We start from the raw sequence: 16136 nt of genomic DNA, 5'->3' as shown, positions 1-16136 counted from the left end.
GGAGAATGGCCTGAATTCAGTAGAGACCGAACAAGAGATTTTGAAAACTTAGGAACCCTAACTAGTTAATAAGGAGGAAATCCTGCCCTGAGGGCAGGAACATTGAACAGCTCCATTGCTCTGCTAAACTTTGGAGAAGGAAGCTGGGTACAGAAATGGCACTCAATTCAGGGGACTTCAAGGAACACTTTCAGCTTCTCTGAGAACCAAATTCCTCGATCGTCTTGTTTGTTTTTAATTTTCCAAGATGCTGAAGAGACAGAGTAAAAGTAGAGCTGATTCACTGAAAACGCCTGGGTTTGAGTGCGGCCAGGAGAGGAGCAAAGCATCTTCTGCAAAGGTCCTCCTTCCTTTAGGTTATCAGGAAGCTGAGCTGCCCCTTTCTGAGGACATGACTTCGTATATTTACCTCCTGCTAAAGGCATTTTCATGTCTGCATCTTGCCTAGGGAGACTGGTCTTTTTGTTCTTTTCTGCAGATGTTTACAGTAACATTCTGTCTCTACAATGGCCCAGTTATGCTCCACTGATTTCTCCTCTTGATGACTTTTAATAACATTTGAGGGAAATGGGTGGGTGAGTGAACAATTTTCCTTTCTTGGTCCAACACAGATGGTGGATAGCTAAGCCCGTGCCTTCCTCTGCTCTCCACGTCTGCTGAGGCTGCCTGGGCCTCGGAGCACGTTGCTCTGTGCCTGAGAGAGCCCAGTAGCTGAGGATGTGCGCCTCATACACTTGGCCTGTGGTTGAGGTAGGTCCAATGGGCGGTGGGGATCCAGTCAGCTACAAGTGAAGGAGCTGGCCACGTGACAACAGCTCACATGCCTCCTCTCACAGACAGCTGTTTAACCTTTCCTGCGAGTATTCAGATTTTGAGAAGAATCTAATGAAGATAGAAATCCCTTTGCTATATAAAGGGACCCATTTCTGGTGGTGACATTTCCTATCTACTTGCCTCGAGCACGCATCAAAGGCCCTCATAGATGTGAACATCGGAGCTACTGATCCTGAAGGCCAGAGTGAAAGAGAATGCCGGTGGCCCAAGGTCAGGGCCGAGTGCTGTTTCTTAGCTGGAAGCAGCAGTGGCGAATGAGTGGCTTGCACATTCATCAGAGCCCATGACTGGGTACAGCCAGACCAGCGTGAGTACTAAGTTTAAACAAAGAACACAGGATGGCTGTGGGGCCGGCTGAGGCAGAATTCCCACTTCGACACCAAGACAATCTTCTTGCTGTTGCTGAGTTTTACGACCGTGATGTCACCGAATGCTGCTGACAACAGAACTGTTATATCGCTAATGAAAGGGCCTTAAAACTAACTGAGGGACCCCATTATGCCAATACTGGAGCTTGTCATAAAAATCATCAGTCACCGATGCCTCTGAGCTTGAGTCGGGCCTGGAGGGAAAAGAACTGTGAAATTTGGGTTCTATTCAGTTGTTTTGATCTGGACTTCTTTATGAGTAGAAAGAATGAAATTGGCCATATGTGACCTTGTATTTCAAGGAAATCAAGTCATTCAAACGAGAGAATTTAGCCTCTTGCTTAACACTTCCTCCAGTTCTCTTCAACGCCACGGTAATGGACTGAAGCCCTGCGTGGCTACATTTTACTAGCATTTAGAGAACTGTAATAATTGCATTGTTTCTCTGGTTACACCCCAAAATGCATTGCAGATTTCCTCAACTGAAATCACTCCCTGCCATTAATATGTTGTTGGAATAAAGGGCTGATTTTGGCACTGAAACTACACCACCGGCGGGAACAGCATCAAGCAGTGAAAACAGCCTGACTCCTTTCTTCCTGGCTTATCTGTTCATCCCTTCACCTGACAGATATTCACAGAGCGCCAACTATACACCAGGCAGTTGCACTAGGAACTGGAAATATGATGATGCCATAAAAAAAAATGTGTCATTCTTGGCCTTATGGACCTTTGCATTGCTGGTAGGAAATACACTTTTCTTTTGTTTCCTTAACTCCAAAATAAATCATTTCATTTACAGCTACTTGGTGGCAGGAAATATTATCCTGGAAAAGGATGGGTCAATAACAGAAGGTGGCCTTGAATCAAAAAACTAAATAAATGCTCATGGAATTCTACATAGGAGTTTAAATAAATATACAAACATACAAAACAATCCTCTCTGTATAATATACGTGGGAATATTCAGAACACCCAGACACAGATGAGGCTCTTCTCTGTGTGCGTGGAGGAGAATGAGCTCAGAGACCAGGGAGGGCTGCAGGGGATTTCAGCAAATGTTAATATTTAATTTTTTAGCTGGGTACTGTGTACACAGGTGTATATAATATATATACATAATTATATGTACACATAAAATGTATATAAATGCATCTACACATGTATACACACAATACATAGAATCTTTTGAAATACAATTTCCATTTTACAATTAAATTTTAATTGTAAAATTTCACAATTGTAATTTCATAATTAAAAAGCTATGGCTGGGGCTTCCCTGGTGGCGCAGTGGTTGAGAGTCCGCCTGCCAATGCAGGGGACATGGGTTCATGCCCCGGTCCGGGAAGATCCCACATGCCGCGGAGCGGCTGGGCCCGTGAGCCGTGGCCTCTGAGCCTGCGCATCCAGAGCCTGTGCTCCGCAACGGGAGAGGCCACAACAGTGAGAGGCCTGCGTACCGCAAAAAAAAAAAAAAAAAAAAAAAAAAGCTATGGCTGAACAGCCGCTGCAGAAAATCAGGTACCGGCGCTGAGAACTAGTGAGACTCACCTGTATCTGCTCTTCACTACACCCTTATCCCCAAACACAATTCTCTGAAACACACCTGTCTATTTCTTTAATATTTTACTTTTTTATACTAGTCCCTGCTCCCTTTCTTTCCCAGATCTGTATCTCTAGATAGTTCAAAAGCTCCCTGGCAATTGAGAGAAGCTTTCAAGGAAGCAGCAAGGGATAAAATCACCCCCTCTTTGCTCACTTACCCCCGTTTAAGAGGGGACGATGAGGTGTCTGAGAGCATCCTTAAGGAGTACCCAGTTCAAAGAGTTAATATTTATTTGTTACATTTTACAAATTGTGGAGAATGGTGTAGAAGCTGAGATACAATGGAGAACTAACACTTACCATCTGAGGGCCAGAGTGAACTTTAAGTAACTCCTTGGGATTTCTCAACTGGAAGATTCCCATGAAATTTTGTGTTGGATTACCCTGGGGGGTGGGGGAGGGATTAAGTTGTTTAATTACTGTTACCATTCTGTGTTTCACACATTTTAATTAGTTTTAATTTTGTACTCTACCCTGAGTCAGTTCCACCAAAGGCACAATTTTGAAAATAATAATAATAAAAACATATCAATTTTTCCAGTAAATGATTCTATGCTTGTCACAGCAGTGGAGAAATCTGTCAGAGTCAGACCATGATATTTGTTCTGTTTTATGACTGTGTGAATTCTGAATGTCTGAGCTGTCCAAGACACACATTGCATTTATCCAGACTTTAGACCTACCTTGACTTTTTTTACGGCTTTTTAAAAATTCTGACTTCCTTGCAGTTAGGAAGTCAGAATTTCTTTCTTTCTTTCTTTCCTTTTTTAATTAATTAATTTATTTATTTATTTTGGGCTGTGTTGGGTCTTCGTTTCTGTGCGAGGGCCTTCTCTAGTGTGGCAAGCGGGGGCCACTCTTCATCGCTGTGCACGGGCCTCTCACTATCGCGGCCTCTCTTGTTGTGGAGCACAGGCTCCAGACGCGCAGGCTCAGTAGTGGTGGCACACTGGCCCAGTTGCTCCGCGGCATGTGGGATCTTCCAAGACCAGGGCTCGAACCCATGTCCCCTGCATTAGCAGGCAGCTTCTCAACCACTGCGCCACCAGGGAAGCCCCTTTTACGGCTTTTTAATACAGCTGATGTATCAATGAGCAATTTACTTTAAGACATCATGCATCCAAATTGGTATTTCAAAGGTTGATCTGAAATGCCAAAATAGAGTATGCTAAGTGGTTAGAAGGCATTAGTTGGCTGGTAGGGGATGGAGGGCAGAGGAATGGGGCATGGAAATGAAAAACAAATGAGAATTTCATAGACTGATTTCATTTGGAGGGCCGGGCTCACAGTGGAGATAGGGTCACCCAAGTATAGGCTTGGCTTAGAGGACTTTCAGAAGTGAGCACTGCCACATGAGTTAACACTCCTGTGTTCATAGCCTGGGCAATTTCTTCTCCCAGATGTTGAAACAAAAATACTTTTGTATATGTGAAAAAGTAAGAATATATGGTCTGACATGGTTTACTCATAGTCACAATGGGAAAGAATATTTGAAGTCCAGACTATTCTGGAAATCTAATCACTACAATTATGTTTTGAACAGATCAATGATCTGATTTTGAAAAAAAAATAAATGTATGGGCTTCCCTGGTGGCGCAGTGGTTGAGAGTCTGCCTGCTAATTCAGGGGACATGGGTTCTATCCCTGGTCTGGGAGGATCCCACACGCTGCAGAGCAACTGGGCCCGTGGGCCACAACTGCTGAGCCTGCGCATCTGGAGCCTGTGCTCCGCAACAAGAGAGGAGGCGATGGTGAGAGGCCCGCGCGCCACAATGAAGAGTGGCCCCCGCTCGCCACAACTAGAGAAAGCCCTCGCACAGAAACGAAGACCCAACACAGCAAAAATAAATAAATTAATTAATAAATCCTACCCCCAACATCTTCTAAAAAAAAAAAAAAGGTATGTATGGTATTAGGAGAAAATCTTTTGTGTTCAAAACTTGAAAAATCAGTAAGGTATTTACAAATGCCTATTATTTGGTTTTGACAGTGGATTTGACACTTGGGAGCTACCTGAGTCCCAGAGTGGGTGATGGGTCAGCAGAAAATAATGAACAAAAATGCACAGATACAGTGCTCCCTGGGTCCCAACACTTGATAGTGACTCTGGAAATAGGTACTGCAATTATTCTTATTGAACAGATGAGACAAACTGAGTCATGTAACTTAGCCAAGGTCACACAGCTAGTGAGAGGTATAGTTGGTATTTAAATCTAAACAATAGGACTCCAAAGTTCATCTTTTTTAACCATTATACAATAGTTTCTCTTACACTAAGCTTTCCTTTTGCTAATTTGCCTCCTCTCCGCCCCTCTTCACCATTTCCTCCTGGTTCTCTCTATTTTTTTCTCTTCTTACCTCTTCCAGAATTTCCTCTGGCTCTATTCCTACCTCTGCTTCTTTTCTGTCTTTGTTTTCCATTTCCTCACTTTGTTCTTTCTTTTATGGTCGTTGTTTTTCCCTTACTCTCTGTTTACATTTCTTTCTCCTTTAACTGACTTTCCTACTGCACGTTCATGGGTGTGCCTCTTTCTTCTATGTCCTTAATAGTCCTTTTCTGTAGAAATAAGGGAGGCATGGTACATAGTCAATAAGGCTGCTTATTGATCTAGCATTAAATGTGTATATGTGGTATATACACAGAATGCTCTACCGTATGGACTTAGTATTCTTTGATTGATTTACTTTAAAAAGAGATAATTCTAATATCTTCTACTTCTAAAAATAATGCCAGTAAAGATGACTATATAATACTTGATAGTTATATTACACTCCTATGTCTTTTCCTTTTTTCCTTAATAAGTTAAAAAAAAAGGAAAGAAAAGGAATTTTCATCCATGATCTAGAACTCATTTAGAAATCTGAGTATACATTTTATTTGACAAAAGTGGATTTCTCCTTGTGAGATGGTGATGGAATACATGCCTTTTCGAAGAGTTAAGAACCACTGCTGCCCAGGAGAAAAAAGCATAAATGTATTCAGAGGATATATACGACCAGGTAACCTTTAAGAACTTATATAAATTTGAGGTTCTATAAATCTAGGCAAAGCAACTTAGTGCAGTAACATTAGCATTAGCTAGACTTTGCCAGCAATACTCTAAATTAGACTAGTTCTAAATAAATCTGCCTACCTGTGTCCTAAAAGACAACTGGACAGACCACCACGTTCATCTGTTACCTTGGATTCAAGTTCATCTCAACAAATACTCACCAGTGCCTTCTTGAGGGAGGAAGCGGGTTAAACATTGTGGCTACCAGGAAAATGAGGTCAGAGTTTCACCAATGGAAGAGCTCAAGGGTCAGGGTAGAGACAAATCCCTGTGGTCCCCCAGAGGAACAGACAGTGAAGCTACATAGTCTCGCTGAGCTGTCCGCCCAGCAATTAGAGGGGCATGAGAAGCTGCACAGTGACAACCACAAGGAAGTCATCAGCATGAGTCATCTGCAAATATAGCCAACTTCATGTCAGCTCCTTGCTTCAGCAGGTGGATCATTTATATTTTCCCTGGAAGCCATCCGCTGGTCTAAATATTGTGGTTGATTTGTTTTTCTGTTGCAGGGGAGAAGGTGGCATTCCCAGAAGTAACTAGAATATGCCTGGACTCAGGCAGAGGTCCAGGCACAAGGAGAAAGATGGGCAGCTTTTGAAATTTCCTCTCTCCTACTGTGGGCCAGCTAAAGTTCTACTCATCTTTCCAACGCTCTAACCCTGAGCGAAATGTGCAGCTCAAGTGGGGTCACCATGGGACATCTCTGTTGGCTTTCTGATCTTTCGGTATTTAGCGGCTGGCAGTTAAAAAACAGGACGTAGCTGAGAAAGGAGAATTCATAACACACCTCATCTTTTCTGCACACTGTTAATTCCTCTCACATCTAATGTTTAATCAGAAAACATTTTGACAGCTATTGAAAAAGAAGAGTAGTAACTATTGACTATTTCCATGAACGACTTAGTCTGGGAAACAGAGATCCTGAGATGGCAAATCAAAAATAAATAAATAACTAAAAGTCTGAACATGTGAAATTTAAGGTGGGGAGGTTTAAGGGAAGGCGTGCTTTATCTACCTGAACACAAGTGTTGCAACACTATGACAAAATGGAATTTCTCCTGTATGTATTTGTTTTCCCTTAGAGTTGGAGTCATATTTTTCTGGAAAGTTCTGTAGAATCTGGGTACAATCAAATAATAATCAATATTACAGTGGGCTTTAAATCATAAATATAGGGGAAAACTAATTTTCTAGTTAATGATTATAATGATTAGATTAGCAATGGTACTATATTATTTTCACAGATGGCAAAATAAAAGGAAAAATGAAAGGGAAGAAGGAATCATTTTGGCCGAGTAATTACCTACCTTGGCTTACATCTTACTCCCAGCTTGCAGTCTCAGTGTGTGGCAAATTCAGACTTTCATGATCTGACAACTGTTTTCACTGAAGCAAGAGGACAAAACAGCTGGTTTTCAACTCCAGTCCAGTACAATTCTGCATGCTGGAACCACGCTAACTAAGTCTCATACCCCTTCCTTCTGGAAATGCTGAAGCAGCTCAGCCTGTTCTGGACCGTTCTTTCCAGTTGCATCTTGTCATGGGCACTCTTATTTGACATCACCCGATGCAATGCCCCAGCGAAATCAAAATTCACACTGTCTTTGGGACTTGTGCGGGCAGCAGAGTCTGGAGGAAGGGAGTAGGAAGTGGAGTGACAGGAGAGGAATGCCTCACAAATTGGTGCAGAAGAGGCTATGGACCGTTCCCTTGTGAGTGGCCTGTTTGCTTTTTCTCTGGCTAACAGTGGGAGGAACTGCAATTCCTCTTGGCCAGCCTAGATTTACAACCAGCTTTTCCTGCCTTTTGCTTCAGGGAATGGGGTTCCCAGACAGCAAACCTCTGACTCTTGCCTAGTTTTCAGATAAAGACCCACTTTTGGACATCTGCCCAGCTCTTGGTGCCATTCTACAGAGCTGACTTTTCGTGGTGATCATTCCTTTCTCTTACATATTTGTCTGTTAAACCACAGAAGGCAGACCTATATGGAAAAGGAACAATCAAATATGGACTTAACCAACATTTAAGAGTAAATCTCTGGTCTGGAAAGACAAATATATGATATCACTTCTAAGTGGAATCTAAAAAGCAAAAAATGGTACAAATGAACCTATTTACAAAACAGAAATAGAGTCACAGATGTAGAAAATAAACTTATGGTTACTAAGGGAGAAAGGCAGGGGGAGGGACAAATTGGGAGATAGGAACTGACACATACACACTACTATATATAAGATAGATAACTAATAAGGACCTACTGTATAGCACAGGGAACTCTACTCAATACTCTGTATTGTCCTATATGGGAAAAGAGTGGATATATGGATATATGTATATGTATTACCATGGATATATGTATACGTAACAGTTATACATATACATATATCCTAACAGTGGATATACGTATATGTATAACTGACTCACTTTGCTGTACACCTGAAACTAACACAACATTGTAAATCAGTTATACTCCAATAAAAATTAATTTAAAAAAATTATCTGGTCTACCTGTGAAGTTGGGTGACAAGCACTGACCAGGTATGTGAGATGGACTTTTTTTAATTTTTATTTTTTTAATTTATTTTTTGTGGTATGGGGGCCTCTCACTGTTGTGGCCCCTCCCGTTGCAGAGCACAGGCTCCAGACGCACAGGCTCAGCGGCCATGGCTCACGGGCCCAGCCGCTCCACGGCACGTTGGATGCTCACGGGCCCAGCCGCTCCACGGCACGTGGGATCCTCCCGGACCAGGGCACGAACCCGTGTCCCTTGCATCGGCAGGTGGACTCTCAACCACTGCACCACCAGGGAAGCCCCTGAGATGGACTTTTACTTCCCAGGATCTCACCTATGGTTTTTAACCTTAAATAGGACTGGCCATTAAATAAACACATGGTCAAACTCTCCATCAATTGCGCTACATATCAGCTCATAAATATCTAACTGGGCTGGATTCTTTCTGTGGCTCTGGGTATGAATGCTTCTATTACTCACCAGATACAACTGCTGCAATTCAGGAAACTGCCTCTCTCTTCCAAGGCTGGGAAAGTCCCAACTTGTGTCCAGAGGTCTCTCATGGCCAGTTACATTGGGATTAGGAGAGATCCAAGCCACAAAGCCCCTCCACTGATGCCTTCCACTGTCCAATCAACATTTGAATGAGTGTATTCACATGTGTCGAGCTGATTGTAAAGCTGAGGCTCTTCATATTGTTTTGTTTTATGGAAAAGGAAACCAAAAACTTCCTGTATCAGTATGTTCAGTGTGGGTAGGCTTTCGAGACAGAAAATGGGGAGATTTAGCATTAAAATGTGAAAGCAGTACTTTAACAATTGACTCAGATAAGTATGACCTTATTCAAATATAGGTTATAACTCCCAGGAGCATTCTAGAACTGATTTAATCCCAACCATTTGTTTTGGAGAAGTAACAAAGATCAGAGGTAATTGACAACAGGGCAGTAGTTTTGAAGAACTACCACATGACTACAGGAAGACCATGAGGACAAAAAGCCCTTCTGTCTCCCAGGCAGTGTGAGTTGAGTTTAAAAACTGAAAGGGGGCCTGGTCTGCAAAGGCATTAACATCGGCGCTTCTGCTTACACCACAGAAAACGTGAGGGTGTTCTGGGCTCTGTCCCAGCTTTGCTGCCACTAACTTGCTTTGCTAGTTTATACTCATCCTGTGATTCCCCTGGACCTCATAATTGTTCATCGCACACCTTTATAATGAGGGTATTCTGCCAGAAAAACTGCAAAGTATCTTCTCAAATTTGAGGGTTTAGTCTCCACAGTTCTTAGACTGAGTCAAGCAACGCAAGGAAAGGTGATAGTTACATACACGTTTCTTTTCTTTTTCTTTCTTTTCTTTATTTCCACAGAGACACTTCTGGTTGTAGAGTCAGGGGAAGGTAGTCTAGGAAACACTTAATGAATCTTCCTGGTCTTCTGATCCTTTTCTGTTCTGTCTTCAGAAGTACTGGGGTGTGCTTTCCTGGGCCTGCTTCTTCTCAGAAAGAGACTCCAAGCAATCTGGATGACCTGGTGGAGAACCACACCACTGGCGTAGATTAGGGACCATTCTTTTCAGGCTCTTCCTGAGGCAGGTCTGCACATCTTGCTCAACCAACACAAGCTGCCTCTTGCCCCATTCTACCCCCTTCCTTGTGCCCCACACTAACCTTCATTCTTCTCCTGAGGAAAGCTCCTTCCCATCTTAAAATCTCCAACCGATGGGATTGCATCTGTCAGGAATGCTCCTTCTCACTCTTCTTCACCCAGGAATGTCCTACTCACCACTAAGCCTTGACTTCCTTAGGGAAGCTAATATCACTTCTTTAAGGAAGCTTTCCATAGCCCTCTGTCCTGATTACCATCCTAGGTTCGGGACTCTATGGCATACTCTTTATTTCCTTCCAAGTGCTTATTGCAAATGTAATGATATAGTTTTGTGTGTAGGTATATGTGTGTGATCCTTTATTTATTGCTTTCCATCCCTTCACTTTCAGCTTATGTGTGTTTTAAAGTTAAAGTGAGTTTCTTGTTGGCAGCATATTATTAAAATCTGTTTTACTTTTAAGAAATGCATTCAGTCACCCTATGGCTTTTTGATTGGAGAATTATTCCATTTCCATTTAAAGTTCCATTTATTTGATAGGTAGAACTTAGAACTGCCATATTGTTAACTGTCCACTCTCAAATCTCCTATTCAGTATTGTCCTAGAGTGTTATCCAAAGCAATAAGGCAAAAAAAAAAAAAAGGAGAAAAGAAAAGAAAGAAAGAAAGGAAGGGAGAAAGAAAGGGAGAGGAAGAAAGAAAGAAAGAAAGATAGAAAAGGTTTACAGATGGGAAAGGGAAACATAAATCTGTACCTATTTACAGATAACATGATTGTCTATGTAGACAATGCCAAAGAATAGGAAAAAATCTTCTAGAATTAATAAGTGGGTTTAGCAAAGTTACAGAATACAAGTTTAACACACAAAAGACAATATTTTGAAGTATATAGAAATATATTTCTATACACTAGCAATGTACATGGAAATCAAATATTTTAATAACAATAAATGTGAAATAGGTTCAGAAATGAAATACTTAGAGACAAATTTAACAAAACATATATGCAATTTGTAATCTGAAAACTACAAAATGCTGATGAAAGGAATCAAGTGAGAACTAAATAATTGGAGAGTACACATGATATTTATGGATTGAAAGAGTCAACTTAGTAAAGATGTCAACTCTCCCAAAATTTATCTATAGATTTAACACAAGCCCAATCAAAATCCCAGCAGGATTTTTTGTAGATATAGACATACTAATACTAAAATTTATATGTAAAAGCAGGGAACCTTAGAACATCTACTAAAACAATTTTGAAAAAGAAGATAAAGTTGGAGGAATTATATTGAGATTTTAAGGTTTACTGTAACGCTATGGTAATCAAGGTAGTGTGATATTGGTGAAGAGATAGACACGTAGATTAATGGAACAGAATAAAGAATCCAGAGTAGACTCACACAAATATGGCCAAATAATTTTTTGACAAAGGTGCAAAAGCAATTCAGTTGGGAAATGATAGCTTTTTCAACAATTGATGTTGGAACACTTGGGCATTCATATGTAAAATAAATAAATAAGTAAATAAAGAGAACTTTAACCTAAACTTCACATCTTATACAAAAATCACCTCCAAATAGATCACAGATACAGCTAAAGTTATAAAACTTCGAGAAGAAAACAGAAAAAAATCTTTATGACTTTGTATTAGGCAAAGCATTCTTAGACATGACACCAAAAGCACTCCCATAGAAAGAAATGTTGATAAACTGGATCTCATCAGTTACTGTTACTCTGTTAAAGAGGTTGTTAAGAGAATGAAAACACAAGGTATAGACTAGGTATAGGTATATACATATATATATATATATATATATATATATATATATATATATATATACCTATATATAGGTATAGACTAGGAGAAAAATATTTGCAATCACACATCTGCTAAAGGATTTGTATGCAGAATATATAAAAACTCTCAAAACTCAGTAAGAAAATAAAAAACTGAATTACAAAATTGGCTAAAGAGCAATTATCTGGTAACTCCCAAAGTTCACTGTACTTGAATGACCTTCTCAAACTATTTATTAATGAGTTAGATGAATCCCTGTTTTCTGTGTCCCCCTTCTGCATTGTCTCTTGGTATAAGAAGTCCTTTTACTCATATAGTGTTCTTTTAGATAACCTTCTCAAACAAATTCATTCAGATCCCATTCACACACTTACTATGTTTTTCTTCTCCTTAAAGAATGATTGTGTGCATGCGTGCATGCGTACGTGTGTCAACCCTATGGGTCGTCTTTTTTCGCTTGTAAAGTTTTATTCAGAAATCCTTTACACATTATGCAGAGGTGAAAAAAGGTAATGTTCAAAGCTTCTGTGCTGGTTTTGGATCTGTGTGTATAGATGGCCGGCACTCCGGGGGCAAGGTAGCGGGCTCTTGGGGTAAAGGGGTCTTCTCAACACCCCTGAAATTGTACCACGTGGGAGGTGTGTCCACTTTTCTGAGAATACCAGACATTTCCATAGAGCAGAAGGACGTAGCAAAAGGGCACTCTCCATTTTGTTCTGAGAATGTAAGAAATTGGCTCACTTGAAAAGGAAAAGGGGAGAAATAAACCATTCAAGGAAAGTCTCTGCATCATTGATTGAAACAACAAGTACAACGACAGAACCCTCAGACGTCTGCGTGGAACGAATACCCTCTTGCTGGCTCAGTTTTCTTTCTGCCCAGGGAACCGCTGATGCCCCAGCCTCCTTTCAGAGAGGAGGGGCCAGAGGTTTAGGGAGAAATGAGTCAGGGAGGTAGGGGGCCTCCTTCTTGTCAGCCCAGGGGGCTGGACTCTCACCTGGAAGGCCCTGCTGGTGCCCCAGGGGATGCACTGGGAGCCTATCCTGTGGTTGCTGGGGGAGGGACCACGGAGGGAGGGCAATGGTCCCCACCCAGCCCCCAGCCTCTGTGCGAAGGAAACGCGCTCTCTGTGTCCCACCCAGTGTAGCTGAGATGATTAATGAGCCCGCCAGCTCCCGGAGTCCTTCCTGATCTGGCCTGGAGCTTTTCCACAGGGACCGCGGTGAGCATGTCTCAGGCTCCCCTGTCTCTTTTCACTTCCCGTCTGATCATTTTTCCGCCTGCGCCAAGCTGCCTTCTTGTTGGATTTGTTGCATTTTCTTTTTCTTTCAAGTTTATGTCTCTTAAATAGATAACCACCAGTCTGTAAAAGAAGCGTGACATAACCTAAACATGCATCAGAGCCCCAGGGATGGGGATACAGCTGATTATTCTATTGATGGTGACAGTAAAATAACTTGAGATTTAAGCAGTGAATTTCCAAAAGCTGAAAACACTGTGTATATAATCAGTCATTTACTCCCAAAGCAATCCAGTAAGAAAGAGAGCATATTATATTTCCTTCCTTTCTCCTTCCCTCCCTCCCTTCTCACTTCCTCCTTTTCTTCCTTCCTTTATCCCTCCCTCACTTCCTTCGTGTTTTCCTTCTCTCCTACTCCATCTCTTTCCTTCGATAAATGGAACATACTAGGCACCAGGCATTTTGCTGTATACGATACACAATAAAGCACAAAACATAAAGTATTTTCTGAAGTCACCTGCTGACTCAAGATATACAATTGAAAAGCTGGTGCTTCTGGTTCTATGACATTCATGACTCAGATATTAGACCTTATGGATCAAGACCATGAGATGACATGGTCCAGGCAGGGAGGTAGAGGCAACCGGCAGCCTGCTAAACATCCTTTGAACTGAATGAGGCTGGGGAAACCCATCTGCCTGTGCAGCCCAGTGAGTCAGGAATAATGTCCAGAACACACCTCTGTCTCAAGCACAGTTTCAGAAATGGTGAGCAGTAGGAGAGTTTGAGGTCAAGATTTTAACAAGTGGGCAGAGCATGGGGAAAGGAAAGCTTGGAATCTGCTTCTCAGGCAGAAGGTGGACATCACCTGGGAAGGACTTCCATGGGTTTCCTGCCTTAGCCACTGCTGGGGTCAGGGACAAGGTTCTTGTGTCTAGGAGAGGACTTGGAAGACCAAGATAAGGTACTAACTCCAAGTCCATTGGAGGACAGGTAGACCATATGAAGTAACCATCAGAAGCAGGGAGAACTGGGATCAAGGCAGAAAAAGCAAACATCAATGGCAAGGCCAATAGAGGTGGAGGAGAGATCCAACCTGTGGGCCACATGGGGACTGACAACCTTGAACTTCATCTGAGCCCTGTGTTCCTGGAAAGACAGATGAGAAATCTTCTCATTTTGTGTTTCAGGAGACAAGGACCACCTGCTCTCCATATTCTGAGACAAGACCCACCTCTACCCTTTCTAAGTGACGATAAGTCCCTGTTTCTTCGCCTCTATGGAACCCTAGGCACCCTTCCTTTTCTTTCAGATGATCCTCATGAATGAACATTCTCCCATAAGAGCATTTTCCTTAAGTGTCTGGTGCATTTTGTCTTTTGCAGGACCCAGATCAAGTTACGGTTAGCCTAAAAACTCAAAATGGAGAGGAATAACATGTAGGCCAGCCTACAATGTGGCTCTGAGGTCTTCAGATTCTGGAGCTGGTGAGGTCAACATTCTAAGTCCCAGAGCATGGAGACCTGCGCCATTTGCTATGTATCCTGCAGCCCTCAGGATTTGCTTAGGAACTGGAGTAAGGCTGAGCATTGTGTAGTGGCTCCAACGTGCGAATACATCAGAGTTACCTAAAACACCCCAAGTTCCCGATTCAATAGGTCTGAGGAGGGGAGGGGGTTAAGAACTTGCCTTTCTAACAAGTACCCAAGTGACGCTGATGTTGCTGCTCCAGAGACCACACTTGGAAAACCACTGGGGTAGTCAATGCTAGTAGAACCATCTGTGAAAACTCAAAGAAGACGAAGATAAAGAAAATGAAGCTAATTCTCAATAAAATGAGAATGCCTTTGACATCCACTTCATAGGATTGTTGTAAGGCTCATGGGCGTAGATAATGTATGTGCATATATCTATGTAAATTATCAAATGCTATACAAACATATTTTATATTACCTTCAATATATGGGGTTCTCTTGAATACTTCCATACCACAGTCCTTAATTTTAAAGAATTAAGTAATAGTTGCCAGTGTAAATCACTGAGTTTAGGAAATGCAAGCTAGGTGAAGAGTAGTTGGCATTTAGGATGAATAAAAGGTATATTTCATGATGAAAGAGATGAAGTACTTGATCCTCTCTCAGTTTCTAGGCTACACTGCTAAGGATTAGGAAACTTCTATGACTGACATTTAGATATAAATCACCTTGGAGATTCCCAAGTGTATGTATGAGTCAATCATTCAGTGTTGAATACACTGAGTTTTACATTCACGCAAAACGGCAGCCATTTGTCATTGCCCTCCTTGGAATATTTTACACCCTCAGAGTCCCATAGGGTGCATCCCTGCATTGTACTTCTATTTTAAAAATGCTATTCTGAAGGTGTGTCTGCTGCTATATCCAACCTCAGCACCACTTTGCAGCTCCTACTGCAAATGCTGGTTTTAGCATCTTTAGAGGAAAGGCCCTGCCAACCCCTTTAACTGCTACCTTGTCAGAGGGAGACATTGCCTGTGCCTCTTACATACAATTACTTGAGAATCTGGCTCTTCTTTCCTTCTTCCCACCTCCCTATGCTCCTAAGTATAAATCACCAGCCATAGTAACCCCATTTCTTTCTTAGGGCTCAAATGCATTAAGCCTATCAGAAAATGGAAAACAACCAAAATTCTTAAAAAACCCAAAGGAAAGATAGCCAGTGCTAATTATCTTGAAGTAATGTGAAAGTTATTTTCCCCGATTACCTACTAGGTAGCCTCCAACCATTCTGCTTTCTTTAAGCCTTTTCCTAAAAGTCTTAACTTTTTCTATAGAGAAGATTCATTGTGGTACAGTAATGGGAATTCCTCCCTCCTTAGTACTGCCTGGGGCAGATCAATCCCACAGTCATGTCTGCCCTCAGTTCTTTCAGAATCAACTCTGGGGAACATGGTCTCATTATCCTAATAGGACAAGGAAAAGAAGGAAGGAGGGAGGAAGGCTTGACCCAATATTCCTGGCTCTGGTCAAATGGGGATCTTCAACCCCAAGAGCTTCAGCATGGAGAAGGGCAGGATAATCTTCTCCACTCTTGGATTGTTGGTACCTCTTTTCTCTCTCGTCTCCACCATCAAGCACAAAATG

The sequence above is a fragment of the Mesoplodon mirus genome, assembly GCF_964341445.2.
Source record: "Mesoplodon mirus genome assembly, chromosome: 9".
NCBI classification, from domain to species: Eukaryota; Metazoa; Chordata; class Mammalia; order Artiodactyla; family Ziphiidae; genus Mesoplodon; species Mesoplodon mirus.
This window is presented reverse-complemented; position numbering follows the sequence as displayed.